The sequence below is a fragment of the Acipenser ruthenus genome, chromosome 19 (assembly GCF_902713425.1).
Source record: "Acipenser ruthenus chromosome 19, fAciRut3.2 maternal haplotype, whole genome shotgun sequence".
Taxonomy (NCBI): domain Eukaryota; kingdom Metazoa; phylum Chordata; class Actinopteri; order Acipenseriformes; family Acipenseridae; genus Acipenser; species Acipenser ruthenus.
This window is the reverse complement of record NC_081207.1, coordinates 5,338,996-5,359,189: the sequence shown is the minus strand read 5'-3', so window position 1 is coordinate 5,359,189 and position 20,194 is coordinate 5,338,996. Positions and strand designations below refer to the sequence as shown.

General features: G+C 38.7%; 1 long non-coding RNA gene across 1 annotated transcript in view; it reads left to right on the top strand.

Moving 5' to 3' along the window:
* LOC117424574 (uncharacterized) overlaps positions 1-14,472 on the top strand; it is a 100,029-nt gene extending 85,557 nt beyond the window's left edge. Inside the window, exon 4 of the long non-coding RNA XR_004547911.3 lies at positions 13,154-14,472. This is a non-coding gene — a long non-coding RNA (uncharacterized LOC117424574). The remainder of the gene's footprint in view (positions 1-13,153) is intronic.
* Positions 14,473-20,194: the final 5,722 nt, after the last annotated feature.

The following is a 20,194-nucleotide window of genomic DNA, read 5'->3' as shown; positions in this document are numbered from 1 at the left end:
ATTGGGGAGGAAAAAAGGATATTGATATGATGTCATAGTATTTTGTAGGCCTGCACATCATTACAATTTGTCAAAAGGACACGTAGTACAGTATGCTACTGCATAATGTTGTTCTTAGTCACTACACTATGGTAAAGGTAAAAGTAGTAAATTACAATTACTGCCAATAAAACACTTTTGAGAATTGGTAATCAGGTCTGGACTTGTACTCCAGTGAAGTTATGTACAGTATTTCACTGTGAAACAGGTGAGCCGTGATTTTATATCTATAATAATAAAAACAATAAAAATGTTATGTTCAATGATATATAAAACAATGTAATTCACAAAACAATTTATTTAGTTAGGTGTTCCTGGTATTTTTTTCTCGAAAGCCCTATTCATTATGAGTCGAATGAGGTGCTACACATGATGGTAGTTTCTAAGATCAGCCCAAGGTGATTTTTTTTCCAGTCAGGGTCACCTTTTCACTTTAGGTTGACCTTTGCCAGGTCACAGCTCGAAGGGGAAATAAAAAAAAATAAAAAATTGCATTTCCAAACGCAATGGGCCCGAAAACCCCCAGGTGAATTTTTCTAGCAAAATCTAAGACGGTCGGGCAACGGTTCTGGTTGAGTTGGTATGGAATGACCCTACTGTATTTGGTCACACTTGATTTTCAGATAGTCATATATTTGAAATGGGATTACATTTGTATAATTGCACATTTAAAGATGTTACTGCAATGTAACGTTTAGCAAATGAGATTAGGTTTTATTTGATTTGTACATTTTTATAGTTTATAAATAACACAGAATGAACTGTTAACACAAAACAAGCTGTTTGTCAGCTGCTCATTTGTCATTTAATTGTATAACTTCTCTGCTCTGGTCCTATTTGGTTGAACTTCCAGGCATAAGAGGCTCTGTGAACATTACGTTAGACCTCAATTGTATTTAGCCAGATAAAGTACATCGTAAATGATCATAGGTGCTCTATTGTTTGATTGAATCTGTCCCTGGTTGAAGTGTGTTGAATACAGTAACGGGATGGTACGTTCCAGTCATTAATAAGGAAATTGGACAGTTCTTATTTTCTGATATTTATAGAAGACAACTATTTTCTGGTGCTTGCAGTGGACCCCATATTTCTTCGGTTCTATCAGACACCACCCAGGTAGTACTGTATTTGGAAGGGGCTGAAGCGAGACAGGTTTTCAACATGAATGAGCAATGCTGTCAAATCCACTTGGAAAAACCCCATCTGATCTGGCAGCTAACAGTGTCTGGTGTGCATATACCCAAAAGAGCATGGATGACACATGCTGTCATTAGGGATAACATAAGATAATTTATATTATTAGACTGTGTAATTGTCCCTAGCCTGCAATAAAAATAAATTGTGAAATAATGTTAGCAGCCTGAGGTGCTTTTGAAACTGTCTAAGCATCACGATGAATTTGATGGGGTTGCTGCATGGTGCAGCAGTTGACAAAGGGAGACCTGTTGGTTTTTTTTCCTCCTGCACATATCTCATAAATCATCTCCTTTTTAATTGGCAACTTCAGGTTTGTCTGTGAGTTTCTCATGCTAATTGAGTGTGAAGGCGTCTGTTCTGGCGTGATTCATTGTGGGAAAGGTGACCTCACCTGGATCTTCGCAGGAATTAATACATTCCGGAGCCATGACCAAGGGCACCACCACATTGGCTTTCTACCTGTTTGTTTTAGCTGGACTGTGGACTTCGAAAGATGTCAAGAGGTGGTCTGACACAGGAATGCATTCTATCAATAAGAGAATCAAGCACATTTATTTATGCATTCATTTATTAACTTTCCACTGAAAATTATCAGCTTGGGGCCCTTGTTCTGTAAAAACATGTAAGAAGTTACATCCGTGAGTTCCTGACTGGGATGTCTAGCATTGCATGTATTGCACACTGTTGTGTATCTGCCTAAAGCACTACAGGAGTGAAAAATATAGCACTTAATCTACCCGGAGGATTTATAGTAAATTTAGAAGGAATCAGAAGCAACTCCTGGTTTAAAACAAGATTAGAAATAAGTGGTAACAGTATTAACCGGCAATAATTAACAGTAATGATAATTGCTGTAAAATATTGCAAGTTGCTATTTATTACCTTACCCCTTGCCTCAGTCCTAATGTTGACTAATTATTGCTAACTGTCTTTACTGGTAAACCGATAAAATTCTTACTGTTAATTATCGACTGGTTAATAAACAGCTCGACCGTTGGATAAAACAGATAAATTTTTGCTCCCTTGTGCTGTTTTAAAAAAAAAAACCAAAAACACACAAAACACTTTTGGCTAAAATGACCCCTGTTCTGAGGTTTTGTTTGATTAATTCAGTTTTACTTTCAAATGACTGGTACTGCTGCCCTGCCAAAACAACGCAAGACACTGCATTCCTTGCGGGAATTGTGCTTTTACTGACAGGTGGACACGCCACCACACCCAGCTGTGTACGACTAGTATCAGTGTCATTGCCTTAAAACCCTGGGGTACAATGACTACCCACTACCGCTGGTTCAGATTAATACGTACTTGCCATCTGTTTTGGCAGGATTCAGTGAGGATTTGGTTCTTTACCAAATTCTGGTGAACTGAGTTTGCTGTTACTCAATACCATTTCACAGTGGTGTGAAAGAAGAACAATGTGGTGGTTGCAGTACCTTTGGAACCTTATGTCATGGAAAAAGAGATGCAATTTTTAGATCATTTCCCCACCCAATGTCATTCCATGCATGTACTAACCGTCACTGCTGTCTCCAATTGCTTATTGCACGACTGTGGTTGAAGGTAGAATTTACCTTGCTGATGCAGTATAACTACCTTGTGTCTTGTTGCTGTGCTCAGTCTTGCCATGGCGTATGACTTTTGACAGTAAACTGTCTTCAGCAACCTCACCTTGTTAGTTGAGTTTGGCTGTTCCTCACCCAGTTTTATTCCTCCTACACAGCTGTTTCTGTTTAGCACTTGTTTGGTATAATTGTTTAATCATACACCTGACTATATGCCTACAAAATCCCTGACTTTGTGCAAGTGTACCTAGAAGAATTGATGCTGTTTTGAAGGCAGAGGGTGGTCACACCAAATATGGATTTGATTTAGATTTTTCTTCTGTTCACTCACTTTGCATTTAGTTAATTGATAAATATAATCTATTAACATGTCTATTTTTGAAAGCATTCTTACTTTACAGCATTTTTTCACACCTGCCTAAAGCTTTTGCACAGTACTATGTGTGTGTGTGTGTGTGTGTGTATATATATATATATATATATATATATATATATATATATATATATATATATATATATATATATATATATATAATCTATCTATATATCACACCCCAGAGACCAAATTGCAACTCTAGACGTAGAGATACTAGTATGTCTTCTGAATGTACAATCTGAAGTGTTAAGCATATTTCCCAAATTAAATCACCTCGATACGCTCAGTGGTTGTTACAAGCAGGTTTGACTGTACTTAAATTACAGCATTTTCTCAGAAGAAAAGTCCCCTCACTCCCTACCGGTTTGTCTAGTTGGTCAACGCCAGTTTCTGTTTATTCTTTATCATTAACTGTGGTTGTTGTTAGGTACAGTAGCAGCTCATAACAGCAACCACTGACAACCTGCAATTAATAATACTGATGGAATGAAAAAGCAGTGAATAGATAGCTCCTGATGACTTGCAGCTTGGGGTGTGTGGAGGGAGGGAGGGGGGGGGGAGGTGCATACTTCAGTCACTGCAGTTTTAGAGAAGGGAAGAATGACATTTTAAGCACAATATGATTATGGCAATAATACCTAATGCTATAGATATTTCAAGAGTCTAAGGTTAGTGAATCTGATTTACTTGAGAGAATCCATCATGTTTATAATTCTGACTCACCTATGATAGTAACTCTTCTTCTTATCTCTAGTCCCTCTTACCTGCTTTGACCTTGATTTTTTTTTTTCCTTGACGTTGTACAATATTTGACTGTTGTACCAGTCAGAGCATTAAAGACCCTTTTTAAGTATTGTGTTAAATACAATGTCTGTATGTATATAGGTCTGCCAAATTTGTTAGCCAAACCTGTAAATCACACATGCAGTCTCCCCACACCTGGTGTAATTAATTGCTAACATTATATAGGTTCAGGTAGCAGTGTGCTGTCTGTCTGCTCTGCTAAAAGAGTCTGGATCTATCTACGGTGTAGACAGATCTGTTTTTAAATACTCAACGTCAACTACCAAAGACAGTTTAATACACTGACCTGGGGAATGTGAAGATAACAGCTTCCCAGTCCCACAGAGCCACACCGTATGGGTCTGTCCAAGGTTGAGATCAATAGAGGGGAATCTCAGCACTGAGACTGGCCCCACTGTTATGAATTGTGCTTGAATCTGGAATTAGGAAAAATAATAATTGGACAGTCACTGGTGCTCTCAATTCAATTCTACACAAACTATTAACAATACGAATTAACTAATTAAGTTATCGCTGGACACGCTGTTAGATAATTACTTGATGAATCCCTACGTTTTAAAAGCAAACCTGTTCAACATGTCAAATGGGTGATACTGTGCCTTTAAATGCTTGTTTTCCACGTGTATCGGATAAACCATGGGAAAAGCTGAAAGTCTGCTTCCTTTCCAAGCATCTCTTACTGTCAACCAAAACCCCAGCTCAATATTGTTCAGCTCTGCACAAAATATGATCCCAGTGGGGGGGTTGCTGGTGTTGGTTGGGTCATTGTTTTCTTTCTCAACTCTTCAAAACAACAAAACAAAAGAGGACCAATCAGCTTTCCATTGCAGAGCATTGCAAGCCCGTTATTCTGGTATGTGACTTTTTGACGTGTCATTCAAAAGTTTTAGAAGGATTATAGTTAAGTTTGGGTTTCTTTTTGTTTTTAAAGGAAAATAAGTCATTGTGGTTTAAACAGGGGAGTGGGTTTGACATCTTTTATGGTACTACCTCCGGTCAACAATATTAGCATGTCCTCAAAGCTTTTTCTGGACTTTTTTTTCTTCTTTTTCTCACACACGGCTAAGGGGAGAAAATGACCTCTCTGCAACTTTCAATTCACCACACTTCTATAGTTTTGAATGGACCGACTCAACAAAGGCTGACATCATTTTCTCAGGAGCTGATTGGTCACCACCACCCACGGGATGACATCATCCCTGCCCCTCTGTTTCTCTTACCATAGGATGCTGGGTTGCTGTGACAACTGCATTTGCACAAGTTAGCTGCCCACAGGAATTGGCATGCCATTATTTGGCTATTATTAATGAATGTGGGCAGGGTTGATCTTGTGTTTGTGGTAAACAGGCTTGAGAGCATACTGATAGAGAAGGGAGGTGTCCAGTGAAGTGACTGATTTCTGCAGGGTAAACTCTGTTTAATGTATTTGCCAAAAGTATGAACTATGAATGTTTGTATTTGTGGCTTCTTAGATTTTGTATTCTATGTCTGGGATATAGCATAGTTTCGTCATTTATTTTCCTTGATGTTGACTAGCCTGGATATTGCTTTAATCTTCAGGAATCAGGTCTCATACAGACTAACAAATTGTATTTTCCAGGCCGTTTTAGGCCATCAACATAAAAGTTAAAATACATTGATCATCATATGTCTTAAATGGGAGCAATATCAAATCCAGACATAAATGCTGGTTTGACCATTAAGTACCAGTTTGACATCAGTAGTGGTACTTTTATCAGGAAGGTGACAGAAAACTATTTAATGTTTATCACAGGTTATTTATTTATTTATTTATTTATTTTTTTAAGGAATGGGGATCAGGAGTGATTAAGGGCCACTGTGTTTGGAAATCCTGCTGCAATTAATTGTCCACTGAATTAATTGGATGAGCCTTGTTTTAAAGGGATTTGCACTCACCAGGCTTTGGGCTTTCTAATGACTTCGTCCAATCGCATGATAGGAATTAGAAACCAAATCATATTTACAAATCCCCCTCCTTCTCAGCTGAGACTAATTTATGAACTTCAGGCTTGATTTAAATTCAGAAAACAATGTCGGTTCTCATGAATGCTTCTTTTCAGTGTAATATAGTCCAACCTGATAAAACCGAAATACAATGAATAAAACTAATAGAAAGATTCCATTCCAAAACGGTGATTTTGTATCTGAATGTTTTAAAACAGTTTTTGCCAAAAAACTCAATGTTTTCTGAAGCTTCTCAATAAACATGTAAACTAATTATCTGTTCCAGATTGCAGTTTGGGCAACTTGGTTATGCCACACACAAGAAGAGGAAGAACTAATAGCCTGTCAATTTGGAAGTTTACCACAGTGATTACACTGTAAATTTGCTGTTATGTTTAAACTTGCCAGGTAATGCTATATTATGTGAGGCATAAAAAACTATTACCCATTTATTGAAGTTCAGTTCAAACATCACCTAAGATCTCGGTATCACACACAGCAGATACATAATGGGTTGCAAGAAACAAAAAACAAGACCTATATTTATTTAGACTGAATGCATTGGCTACTATAGCTGTAAGCACACTATAGCTTTTAGCTTTATATGTTTTTTTGGGGGGGTTTATTGGGATGACAAAAAACTCCTGTCATCGGGGATCAGTAACTAATGCATTTTTAAATTGCTGTGCTACTATATCTTTAAAGTTGTGGCACAGGTGACTACCGGTACAATAACACTCTCCCCCCTGCAGGCTTGGGTCTGAATAATGCACAGACCACACCGTATGTGGAATGAGTTGGCCAGTTGGCCTCAGCAGTGTCCCACAGTGGACAATAGACCACACTGCAACAAGAGGGCAGCAGCAGCAATTACAGTGCATTGATTAAGCACACAGATACAGTCTAAGCAGTGGAACACCAAGTAGCAGGGTGGAGTAGTGGTTAGGGCTCTGGACTCTTGACCGGAGGGTCGTGGGTTCAATCCCAGGTGGGGGACACTGCTGCTGTACCTTTGAGCAAGGTACTTTACCTAGATTGCTCCAGTAAAAACCCAACTGTATAAATGGATAATTGTATGTAAAAATAATGTGATATCTTGTAACAATTGTAAGTCGCCCTGGATAAGGGCGTCTGCTAAGAAATAAATAATAATAATAATAATAATAATAATAATAGTAATAATACTAGAAGGCTTGGAATTGAATGTCAGTTCTGCCCATGTATGTGTTCCCATCTTTCGAGGTAGTAGGAATCTACCCCCTTTACCGCTGCAATCAAAGCCCCTCACTTTTTATTATTTATCATCAGCGGGACCCAGTAGAAGATGCAGATTCCTGTATAATACTTCTACTTTAGTGCCTGAGACCCATGATTGTAATACGCTGCTGCAGCTATATTTTACTATAGTGCTCCATCTCCATGCTGGCATGAACATGAGATATGTTATCAAACAAGGCAGCCACGACCCACTTCTTAGATGGGGGGGGGGTAAATTTTATGAGGCAGTTACAAAACAAGCTGTCCTCAAGCTTGGGTTTGTGCGCACTTCTTAATCCCCTATTGAACCACGCTGGGGAAGGAGGGCAGAGCGGGGGTGGGGAGCAGGCCAAGGGGTAGCCTGACATCCATGGGAATCTGGAAAGCTATTCAGCAGTAATTATCGGCATCAATGCGGAGTGGAGCGGGAGGGAGGGCAGAGAAGAGGGGTGGCTACCGTGGAAACTGTTGAGTGCCAAAGCAGCTAGAAAAGAGAGAGAGAGAGAGTTCCACCATTATTAAAACTGACAAATACTTTCAGATGAGTGCTTGCCCATTGCCACTGGCGACGTGCACCGTTTGCATTGCGGAGGCACAATGGGCCACTTGAGTGTTTTGAGTTGAAAAAGAAAAGGAAAAAAGGGTGGGAATGCGATAGACATTTGGGAAGAGATCTGATCCTGAATACGAGATGATATGCTCCCCCCCTCGTCTCAAGCCAGTACTAATGCATTGAGGGTGGCAACACCTGATACATGTTGGCACTTTTTTAGATTACAAAAAGGATGTAACTTATGTGAAAGCCTTTCACTGACTATTTTATATTGAGATATTAATCAACGGTCAAATATTTGTTTTTCACTTTTGATTATTAACAGACTACTGAATCTTGTCTCAGATATGGTTCATTGTAAGAGTTAAGTAGATGAATATTGAAAAGAGAAATGTGCATGCAACAGTTGTGTCTCTAAGTGTATGTACGTATGATAATACAGCGTGGCCAGTTGGAAGCAATTGCAATAAATACATAAATCTGCACATTTCATAGAAAAATTATTTACAAATCCTTTGTTAACCTTATTGCTATATTACCAGTACAACCTAATAACCTACCTACCAGCTGTAGTATTTAAGTGATAAAAAAAGAAAAGAAAGATCCTTGATATTTGCAACACCTCAAAGATTCAAGCTCCCATTTTTACACAGTAGTTCAGGCTGTCGATTTAAATGGTTGACACAGAAATAAAATGGTCTTGTCATTAAAGTTCCTTAAACGATTGCCAAAGAACAAGAGTGGGGGCCCCAATACCCTGTCCAGAGCCTTCAAGAACTACCCCCCACCCCAACATGGGGACAGGGGCCCCTTTTTACATATATCATATATATATATATATATATATAAGTCCCTGACATTCCCTAAATAGACCAGATATTTTTCAACACTGTGTCATACATCACCTTGACAAGCAATTGCAAAGGATGATGGGTATAAATTACAGCCACAAGTGTTTGGAAGGAGACCACTGAAAGTGATTCGTCTGTCCAAGTTTGGCATTAGTGGCAGCTCATGTTCAGTTTAACTGCCGTCTGTTCATCAATCCCACATTCTTATTAACATAGCTCCTTCTCACTTTCTCACAAATGGTTTTCCTCTTGAAGAATCAGGGAAATTATTACAAACCGTTTTGAAAATTGAAAATTTTCCAGCTGACAAATTTTTATCCAGCACTGCTGCATTCACCCCCCACCCCCCTCCTGCCTTTCCTCCCTTTAAAACCCCAACAATATACAGTATAAAAAAGAATCTCCTAGTAACGCAATGGGATTTAAACTCAGTTGGCCATATTCCTAATATTTACAATGTGACCATGAGTGCACTGATTTTTAGCAAGCCAGTGTTCTAGGTAGCTCTGACTGAAGTACAACAGTAATATATTCCAGGATAGCATTTGCACTATTGAATCATTTACATAAGTGTGTGCTACAGATGGTGGGTCGTTCTATTTGTTTATCCTGGCTACAGATGCTTCAGTCTTTCATTTCACGGCACAGTGCACTAGGATTGTATGGTAAACTGTTTTAACATTTAAACCACAAGATCCACATTTTCAATATTAAAAATCTGATTTTTGATATCAGTAATACTTGTTGATATACAGTCACCTCCAAAATTATTGGCACCCTTGATAAAGGTGAGCAAAAAAGGCTGTATAAAATAAACAACACAGGTAATGAGCTATATTTTATGCTCAAATATATGGGAAAACCATATTCTTTTATTCTAATACAATTGCTCAGAGTTTTTTTTTTATTAACAAGTAATACATTTTTTTTCTCAAAAAGATAGGTGTTAGAATTATTGGCACCCCTAAAGATTCTTATAAATAAAATCAAACAAAATTAAATCTGCATTCTACTTCTTTGAAGTTCATCTCAGTCTTAAGGAACTTCCATGGCTTCCTGTTTCACTGGGGTATAAAAATGAGGTAACACGCATATGAAATCCATTTGTCATCCATCACCATGGGGAAAGGCAAAGAACTCACAAATGAAAAGAGACAAATGGTTGTTGACCTTCATAAATCAGGCAATGGGTACAAAACAATAGCTAAAAAACTAAATATACCACTTACCACTGTTAGGGCAATAATTAAGAAGTTTGAAACCACTGCAACAGTGATAAACTTGCCTGGTAGAGGACGCAAGTGTATCTTGCCCCCACGCACAGTGAGGCAGATGGTTCGGGAGGCAAAGGGAAATCCAAGGGCCACAGTTGGAGAATTACAGAACTTGGTGACCCCAAGATGCAACCAAGTCTCCATATCTACAATTAGACGCCACCTCGATGCCAATAGGCTATTTGGAAGGGTTGCCAGTAAAAAGCCTTTATTGAGAGCAACCAACAAACGTAAGCGCCTGGAGTTTGCTAAACGGCATTGGCACTTCGATTGGAACCAGGTGATATGGTCAGATGAGACGAAAATAGAGCTCTTTGGCCACGCACACCAGTGGTAGGTTTGGTGTCGACAGAAGGATGCGTGTGCAGAAAAGAACCTCGTACCTACTGTAAAATATGGTGCTGGATCTTTGTTATGGGGCTGTTTTGCTTCCACTGGTCCTGGGGTCCTTTTTAAGGTCAATGGCATAATGAACTCTACCCAGTACCAGGACATTTTAGCCAAAAACCTGGTTGCCTCTGCCAGGAGGCTGAAACTTGGCCACTAGTGGATCTTCCACCAAGACAATGATCCCAAGCACACATCAAAATCCACAAAGAAATGGTTAATTGACCACAAAATCAACATTTTGCAATGGCCATCTCAGTCTCCAGACTTGAACCCCATTGAAAACCTGTGGTTTCAATTGAAGAGGGCAGTCCGTAAGTGCAGACCGAAGGATATCAAGGATCTGGAAAGATTCTGTATGGAGGAATGGTCCAAGATCCCTCCCAATGTGTTCTCCAATCTCATTAAACATTATAGAAAAAGACTCAGTGCCGTTATCCTTGCAAGGGGAGGGTGCACAACGTACTCAAAATGAGGGTGCCAATTATTGTGACACTTCATTTTGTTTGGAAATAAATTTCTAATTTGAGAAATGTGTAATTTTGGTTGATTCCATTGAATCATTAATAAAGTCAAATATATTCCACATGTTGGAAAATTACAATATAGCTCAGTACTGGTATTATTTATTTTATACAGTCTTTTTTGCTTATCTTTATCAAGGGTACCAATAATTTGGAGGTGACTGTATGTCTTACAGGTAATCTGTAATCTTATCTCATATCAAGAATGTTAAGATTTGCCTTTAGAAGTTTGGTGTAGTCATGTCTAGGATAAAAAACAACAACTGACAGTACAAAAAATTCATTAGAATACCAGGCAGCAGAATGGTTCAGGTATGATTGTGGTTTGAGTCCATATCTGAGGAATTGGATGTTCATTTAGAAGGTAATTGCAGCCCTATTCACTGGGTTAGACAGTGAGCATTAATGCCTTTAAATGAAAGCGAAAAGAAGAATTCAGTGGCTGCTTGGCTTGGGTCTGACATTACTATTGGCACAGGACAGCCTCGTTGGCCAAAAGCCATCAGGTGTTTCTATATGTCATTGCCAGCCTGCATGACCTCAGATTCAAGCAGCGTTCCCTTTCCTCATTTCTTGGAGGCTGCATTTACTTGTTGACGCAACAGGTCTGATATTAAAAAAATTTGGAAGCAGGACTTAAAAATAATAAAGCTAAAGCTGTATAAAATGCTTATGGCAACAATTACGTAGTCACTTAATCATTAAAAACAGAGTGTCCTGTACGTTGTTTAACTTTCTATGAAAGGAATTCCCCTACACCTACAGTAAAAGTCCATGTTGAAAACATTAGTTGATGGTTATCAGGTAAACTAAAATACCAGTTAGAAAAAAAGGAGATTCCGTTTTTTTAATTCCCTTTTTTAAACAATGTCATATCTATCACTGCAACTGACAACCGGAGCATGCATTCTTTTAAAATTAGCAAATGAAATGATCTCATTGTAATTTTGATGGGAGTCAAATATAACTCAAATCTAAAGGTATGTATTTAACCAGGATGGAACCCTCGAGATATACGTCTCATTTTGAAGGGAGACCTGGCAAGAGAAGGCGGCAAGAAATACCATAAAATCAACGGCAAAAAAAGACAGGACAAAAACACTTCAAAAACTTGAGTTGCCGTACAAATGACTGCCATTTCAAACAAGATCAGCTGCACACATTCATTTGTAAAACAGCAAACTGGTTTCAGTAATCAATATTTTATTCACGTTTAATAATAATAATTATTATTATTATTATTATTATTATTATTATTATTAATTTCTTAGCCAACACCCTTATCCTGGGCTACTTACAATTGTTACAAGATATCACATTATTTTTACATACAATTACACATTTATACAGTTGGGTTTTTGCTGGAGCAATCTAGGTAAAGTACCTTGCTCAAGGGTACAGCAGCAGTGTCCCCCACCTGGGATTGAACCCACGACCCTCCGGTCAAGAGTCCAGAGCCCTAACCACTACCCCACACTACTGCAATTGCATTGTTGTAATCCCTTAAATTACTGTGGTATACCAGGGTAAAAGCTCAGCAAAGAATTAAAGAAAAAAAAAGAAACAAGCATAGTAAATCACAGGTAAGGGTTACTGTAAGGCACAGTAGATGCATAGTATAAGCATGAGAAACGCATGATGAACAATAAAACTATGGTGCAATTACTATGAACATCTTAACACTATAAGCAGCATGTCTTTTCATGGCAGTGGGTGGGATTTCCTCACTGCTTGTTGGATTGACCACAGATGATATTTGAGACCCCCAGACCTCCGATTGCTATTTGCAACAGTCTGACTGAAGTCACGGGAGGGGAGTCTGTAATTGAGCTTGCCCGTCGTTTGGTGTGAAACTCTGGGTTTCCTGTGAAGCTGACTTGTGGTCCTTATAGCACGTTCCAGCCCGACTGGATACACTCTGTGGCTGCCAATCACAATCAGGTTCCTGCTGCTGCCTGCCGCCGAAATAGGAAATTAAGGGAAAGAAAGAGTGGAATATCTTTTTACTCCACAGACAGACTCTGGACCTCTTTTGAGAGTATTTTCACATGAAAAGTTGAAAAATACATTTGGGATACCATTGCAATACCAGTGTTTTGCTTGCATATTACCTCTTCAACTTCTGCTGTATAGAGACCTCCTGAGGTAAACTTGGAAGAATGCAAAAAGTATCGCAACATGAAACAAATATTGCACAGTAATCCTTATGGTACCAGTTTTTACATTTATGGATGTGGAGAATGCAAACTGTTTAGGGATGTGGCTTGTCAAACCGTTTTCATTGCTTTATAAAAAGCACTTTAGTTTAGTTTGTGTCATTTTGTACCAGCACTGAACTCTGTGTCTCTCTTTCTCCTGTAGGTCTGATTACTTGTCTGTGGGATGCCCTGTGCTTATACCCGATGATGCAGCTTGATTTGCGGGGAAGAAGACAGCAGGGCCTCCTGTTCTCTTGGCAAAAACGAGTCAGTCCAGAAGGTGTTTGAACAGGAGTCACACAAAATGTTTAGAATCCAGGGAGTTTCCAGACCTTGATCATTCATTAACATATTGGGTCTTATGCAGGGAAAATCCCGTATGAAAAATGTATTTAATTGAAATGCAATATACCGCAAGTGCATTTGATTACATATTAGATATGTGGTAGGACTTCATTACCGAATAACAGACAGCAACTGGGATACATATATGTAAAACTGAGGTTTTTTTTGTGTTATTTTATGTTCTCCAGAATGGCCCATAGACTCATGATTTTTGAGAGTGTTCCTCAAGATTTTTGATTTCAGAGACACTTGCCAACTCAATATCCAAGGATCCAACAGGATACCCATCAATTGCTGGAAATAGTTAATGAAGAAAAAAAGTAATTGAGATTGTTGATTATGCTTCGGATACCACACCTTGAAAATCGAGTGATGCGAGCTATTTCACTCAATGTTTTTCCTTCTTTTATGCAAGTCAAGGGTTGTTGTTTAATGCCCATTTTACCTCATGGGGGGGAAAAATAAATAACAGATACTCAATCATTCTATACCAGTTTCAGGTGCACTGTACAGTAGTTCAGCCAACACATATTCAACAGTAACCCTGCCAAAGCATACAGGAGCAAGGTGGTCAATGTTCAGAGCCTAACCAGGATCCTTTCGTTGTTGAACTAGACACCACCAATGCCCTCTAGCTGTCAGGCTACAGTTCAGGAGTTGCTGATAAACCCTGACAAAGTGTTTCATCGAAACTGATTGTCCTCCTCTTATCTCTAGAATAAACACAGTGGCTTCGTTTATCCAGGACCTGGGGTCAACCGTGTTTGTACATTTGTGGAAAAAATGTGGTTTCACACACACGAACAAAAAGTGAATATGTTTAGAGAGACCGATGTTTGCTAAGTGAAGGGAGAAGGTTTAGACTAGGTACTATGTGTATATGGTTACATAGATGAAATGATGTGTCAGTAGCCGGAAAACTTGCAATGTGAAATACACCCCATAATCCTTAATGACCTACATGAGATCTCATCACCAGGTGCTGGAGGTAATGTCTCTATTCACCACAAGGAGAACAAGGGAAACTACTTTCTCTTGTTTACCTGTAGGTCTTTTAAATGTGTATTCTGTCATCAAAAGTAACTGTGGATATGTAACTGCAGACCTCCATAATAAAAATAAAGAATAATTTAACCACCACAGCTCTGTAATGTTGTTTTCTTTTGTATGTGTATTAGTTTGTCCAACCCCATAAACTTGGTTAATTCCAGGGAAATAAACAAATTCTAGTCAGATATTATGATTCAGTGTGGAATGACTCTGTGGCAGGTATACAGTGGCTCTCAAAAGTATTCACTCCCCTTGGACTTGTCCACATTTTATTGTGATACAACATGGAATCAAAATGGATTTAATTAGCAGTTTTTGCCACTGATCAACACAGATAAAGTCCATAATGTCAAAGTGAAAAATACAATCTGCAAATTGTTCTAAATTAATTACAAATATAAAACAGAAAATAATTGATTGCATAAGTATTCACCCCCTTTGCTATGACACACCTAAATAAGATCTGGTGGAACCAATTGTCTTTAGAAGTCACATAATTAGTTGAATGTCCACCTGTGTGCAATTAAGGTGTTTCAAAGCAAATCCAGAATAAGGTTCTTCAAAAGCACCAATCAGGGGTAGGATATAAGAACATTTCCAAGGCATTGAATATCCCCCGGAGCACAGTAAAGACCATTATTAAGAAATGGAGAGAATATGGCACAACTGTGAATCTGTCTAGAACAGGCCGTCCTCAAAAACTGAGTATCCGGGCGAGAAGGGCACTAGTCAGGGAGGCCACCAAGAGGCCTATGGCAACTCTAAAGGAGTTGCAGTCTTCTACGGCTGAGCTGGGAGACACTGTGCATACGGCAACAATAGCCCGGGTGCTTCACAAAACTGGCCTTTATGGGAGAGTGGCAAAAAGAAAGCCATTGTTGAAAAAAACTCGGCTAGAGTTTGCCAGAAGGCATGTGGGAGAATGAGACCAAGTGGAAGAAGATTCTATGGTCTGATGAGACCAAAATAGAGGTTTTTGGCCTCAACGCTAAGCGCTATGTTTGGCGCAAGCCTAACAACGCACATCATCCTGAGAAAACCATCCCTACCGTGAAGCATGGTGGTGGCAGCATCATGCTATGGGGATGCTTCTCTGCGTCAGGGCCTGGAAAGCTCGTGAAGATAGAGGGCAAAATGGATGCAGTAAAGTACAGAGAAATCCTGGAGGAAAACCTGCTGAAGTCTGCAAGAGACCTAGGACTTGGGAGAAGATTCATCTTCCAGCAGGACAATGACCCCAAACATGCAGCCAAAGCCACAACGGAGTGGCTTAAACACAAAAAGGACAATGTCCTGGAGTGACCCAGTCAAAGCCCGGAACTCAATCGAATTGAAAATATGTGGAAAGAGTTGAAAATTGCTGTTCACCAAAGGTCCCCATCCAACTTGACGGAGCTTGAGCAATTTTGCAAAGAAGAATGGGCAAAAATTGCAGTGTCCAGATGTGAAAAGCTGGTAGAGACTTACCCAAACAGGCTCATGGCTGTAATTTCTGCCAAAGGTGCCTCTACCAAATATTGACTCAAGGGGGTGAATACTTATGCAATCAATTATTTTTTGTTTTTCTATTTGTAATTAATTTAGAACAATTTGTGGATTTTATTTTTCACTTTGACATTATGAACTTTATCTGTGTTGATCAGTGGCAAAAACTCCAAATTAAATCCATTTATATTCCATTCCATTTTCACAATAAATTGTGGAAAAGTCCAAGGGGGGTGAATACTTTTGAGAGCCACTGTATCAGTCATTCATTTTTTTTAAATTTAATTTGTGGAAATTTTAAAACAGTTTGTGTGAACATGGAGTTTGAGAGGTTGCCCTGCCATAGCTATGAAAAATACATATTACATTATAAAATAGATACATAGATAGGAAACTTAACATGATACAATTGTGCACACAGTGACTGAAGGGGATGTACAGTAGTGTGTTGATATTTTTACCTTGAGAACAATCAAACTTGGAAACTCCAGGCATTCCTGACCAAGTGACAATGACTGACTTGCATGAGTTTAAAGGAGTCATACCTTTAAGGTTTAGATTGCTGTTTCGCTATTGCTATTAGCCTTTGAATGGCACAGGGCTGGGTTTCAACTGTGTAAAACATATGCTTTTTTTCTTATTTTTTTGAAAGTGGTAAGAAGTTTATTTAGCTTTTTTCTAAAATCCTTGTCAAGCAGAAAGAGTTGGATTTATTGTTTTTTGTCAAGGGTTTCATTGATAAACATCAGGGCTTAAATTTAGAGAAAGGGAAACAGGTAGTTACTAGATGAAGTGAAGGTAACATTTAAACAGAAGATATTTGAGAAGCATCCTGTGAAAGAGATCAATTTTTGAATAGAATCTCTGTATGGAACCTCCGTAGCCAGTTTGTTTGTGATTCTCTTTGCGAAATGGATGTTCCCAGAGTCTTCTTCAGTGGACGAATGGATAACCTGTTGCTGTGCCTTTTTTATAAAAGCTGTTTAAAATTCCTTTACTGTTTTTTATTGGCAGAATAAAAAACTTACTAAAAGGGAGAGCACACCTTCCAAGCTCACAGCTAAAGTACTGTAAGGAGAAACTGAAAGTTTTTTTTTTAATGAAGCATGATTAAAATAATGAAGACTGAGATTTTTTTTTCCCCCATTTTTAATTCAGTTCAATGAAAGCTTTGTCTACAAACAGAACCTACTTGAAATTTATCCCAGAAAGCTGATGCGGTGTGATTGTTATCGGCAGGCCCCCAAATCGCCTGGATCCTCTCATTTTGCGATCTGGTAATTTAAACTGCAAGCTGCTTATTAGAAATTCTAGATAATAGTTAAATAATAAAAGTAGGAGCGTTCCTCTTTTTGCTATATTTCCCATCCCTCCCCTTTCTGTCAAGCACCCTGGCTTTCCATTGTCTGCATTTTTTTCCTCAAATATAATCAGGTTTTATTATTTTTAAATTACCAGATGAAATGGATATCTCTCTCTTTTTCAAGCCTGCCAGGTAATTATAATAATAGGAGAAGGGAGACAAAGCAAAGCTGGTATTGGTTACAGAGCCAAGTTGCTGTGTTCTCTCTTCTCTCTCTCTTTTTTTCATGAAATGAGTCTCATAAGAGAACCTAGCCTAAACTGGACTTAACTAGCAGTTGTCTGTTGTTTGCTAACTGTTCCGGCTGGCAGCCTAAAGACTCAACTTCTGTTTTTTTTTTTTTTTTTTTTATGAGAGCAACTATTTGTTTAGTTCTTCTTTAAACATTCACAATGTAAAAGAAATGACCTTGAATAAATGCTTTAACAAAAAAACTATCCATTTTGAATATACAATAAATCACAAAGACTCCAAATATAATAAATACCTGTCTCAGTGCATCATCTTAAATGTTCCAGTGATTCTAAATATAAAACTCAAGTTTATTAGTACTGAACTGTAAGATGCCTATATGGAGACTGTGAACAGTTGTGAGGGTACACAAGTACATACTGTATTCATGAGAAACACATGTACATGTTTCCAAAAAGAGATCAGCTAATAAATTATTTTTAGGGAGTTGCACAAAATTAACCATTTTCAGGAATTAAATAAATAAGTAAATCTATGCAGGAGGAGACCACAGTTATTTCAGTATTGGAATTAATGGTGCTCTGGCCTTGGAACCCTCACAAAAGCGCAGTGGCCTATAAAAGTAAATTAGCTTCTTAATGTTTTTATAAATAATGTGGCCCAGGTTTCCTGGTAAGCCGCAGGCTCTAGTTTTGGGATAGGCCCGATAGGCTCTGTAGATCTTGCCTTGCACTCGCACTGATTACTGGTCTCTCTATTGACTGTTGTAAAGTATTTAAGGCCAGAGTGCTTCCTAGTCTCAGAAATGGCAAACAAATAGGCAACCAGGACTTGCAGCCTATGGAGGCACCACCACATATGCTGAATTCACTCATTTAACAAAAAAACCAAAAAAAAAACCACTCAAAGCAGAAGTTGTTGACTGGTATCTAGTAACTTCTGCTTTAGAAGTTACATTTATTAATTATTTATAATTTAAAAGTTCACTGCTTGTTTTTGCATCAATTCAAATGATATATGCTTTTTTTCTAGTATAACATGGTTTTCTTGGAACATATGCAGTACGTGTATATGTAGGATTTAAGAACTGTTTGTTCCAGTTCATTGTGTTGTACTTAAATGATTTCATGGAATTTGATCGCTTTCCTTTTTGGGAAAAAAAAAAGGTTTATAAAGGGACTTTTTTTGCGGGGGGGTTGGGGCAATAGTCTTTCCTCAGGAAACACCTGCGGTGAAGCAGGAAAGTGAAGTTATACTTCAAAGGCCTCAGATGGAAAGAGACAGCACGTCTTGTTAGCAGTGGGATCCTCAGCTCACTTTTCCAGCTGGATGACCTGACTCAGGGGGTGAAGTGACTCACCACAGGGTCACTCGCTAAATCATTGTCTGACCTGCAACACGAAACTGGGGTCACATGGCCTTTATCCCTCAGCTCTGACCTTACAGCTGTATTGCTTCCCAACAACATGAGCTAACATGGGCTTATAACTAGACTTGCTCAAGTCAGATGTTTTTGGGGTATGACTAATTCCAGTGGACAAAAGCTCTGTTTCCTTAAGACCAACAGAGGTCAAAACTTACGTTTATACATTATACTTTCACAAATAAAAATGCAATAAAACCTTAGTTCATAAACATCTATTGTAATGGTCTAAACAGATCCATTAAATATGCCCGAGAAATCTGAAAGCGCTTTACAAAAAGTAACACGATCACCTCAGTAGCAAAACAAACCCAATGAAAAAGGAACCTAATAAAAGTCATTTTGTTGTTTGCCACTCAATCTTTCAGATGCCCTTTGACCACTGTCTTTTCATGCTGGGCCCTTCAGTCAATCTTTATAATTAGAAAATAATTAGGCCAGGTTAGGGGAAATTAACACCACTCCTGCCGTCCAAACTTCATGCCTCCTCGCTTTGTGCCAGATAGCCTTGTGCCGGATGTGGCTGAGATAATAAAGACAGGAGTGTAGGTTACACTCCTGCCCAGCTTCCTGTTCTGTGATGGGTCTTACTGATAATTACATTTGAAAAGCCCGCTGCTACTAAGCACCGTTTGCCAGACGAGTCAGGTGCTGGGCCATGAGTTGAGCGACTGCCACAGGCTAGCACTACCACCCACAGACCTGATCTCCGCAACATGTGCAGGACTTAGTGATAAAGCTCTGCGGATTAGCTCCAGAACAGGACTCCAATACCATGCAATTCCCTAGATACAGGCATCAGGGGTAGTGGAGGCGTTGCAGGTAGCTTGCTAGATGCCAAGGAGGTCACAAGACGTCATGTACTTTTAATAAGTATACTTTTATTGTTCCCTTTTTCGAATGTTTTAGAAAGTACTTTCTAGATTTTGTAAGCCTGTGTTGTGTGTTTATAAACTAGCTTATCACCATGCTGAATGTGTGTTCAGAACTGTTGCTGGTCTCCATGAAAACTACAGCTACTGGACTTTGCAACAGGACAAATCAATGTAAAGTATAGCTCCAAGACCTAAAAGTTAACACTATGGACACTGATTTAATAAGCTTGATAATAATTCTCAGAGTAAAACATATTTGCCAATGCATTGAAACACAATCACTTTACTTACTTGTGGTTCCTGCATTGCCCTTGCACAATATTACTAGTTTTTCACGTTATTCTTCTTATTCCAGTTCATCCATTTGAATGCAGTCTTACTCATTTTTAATTCCTTAAAGACTGTTCGCCTGACTGCTTAAGGTTACGTGATCGTTTAACCCTTTCATCTGACTGTGTTTCAGGAGCAATA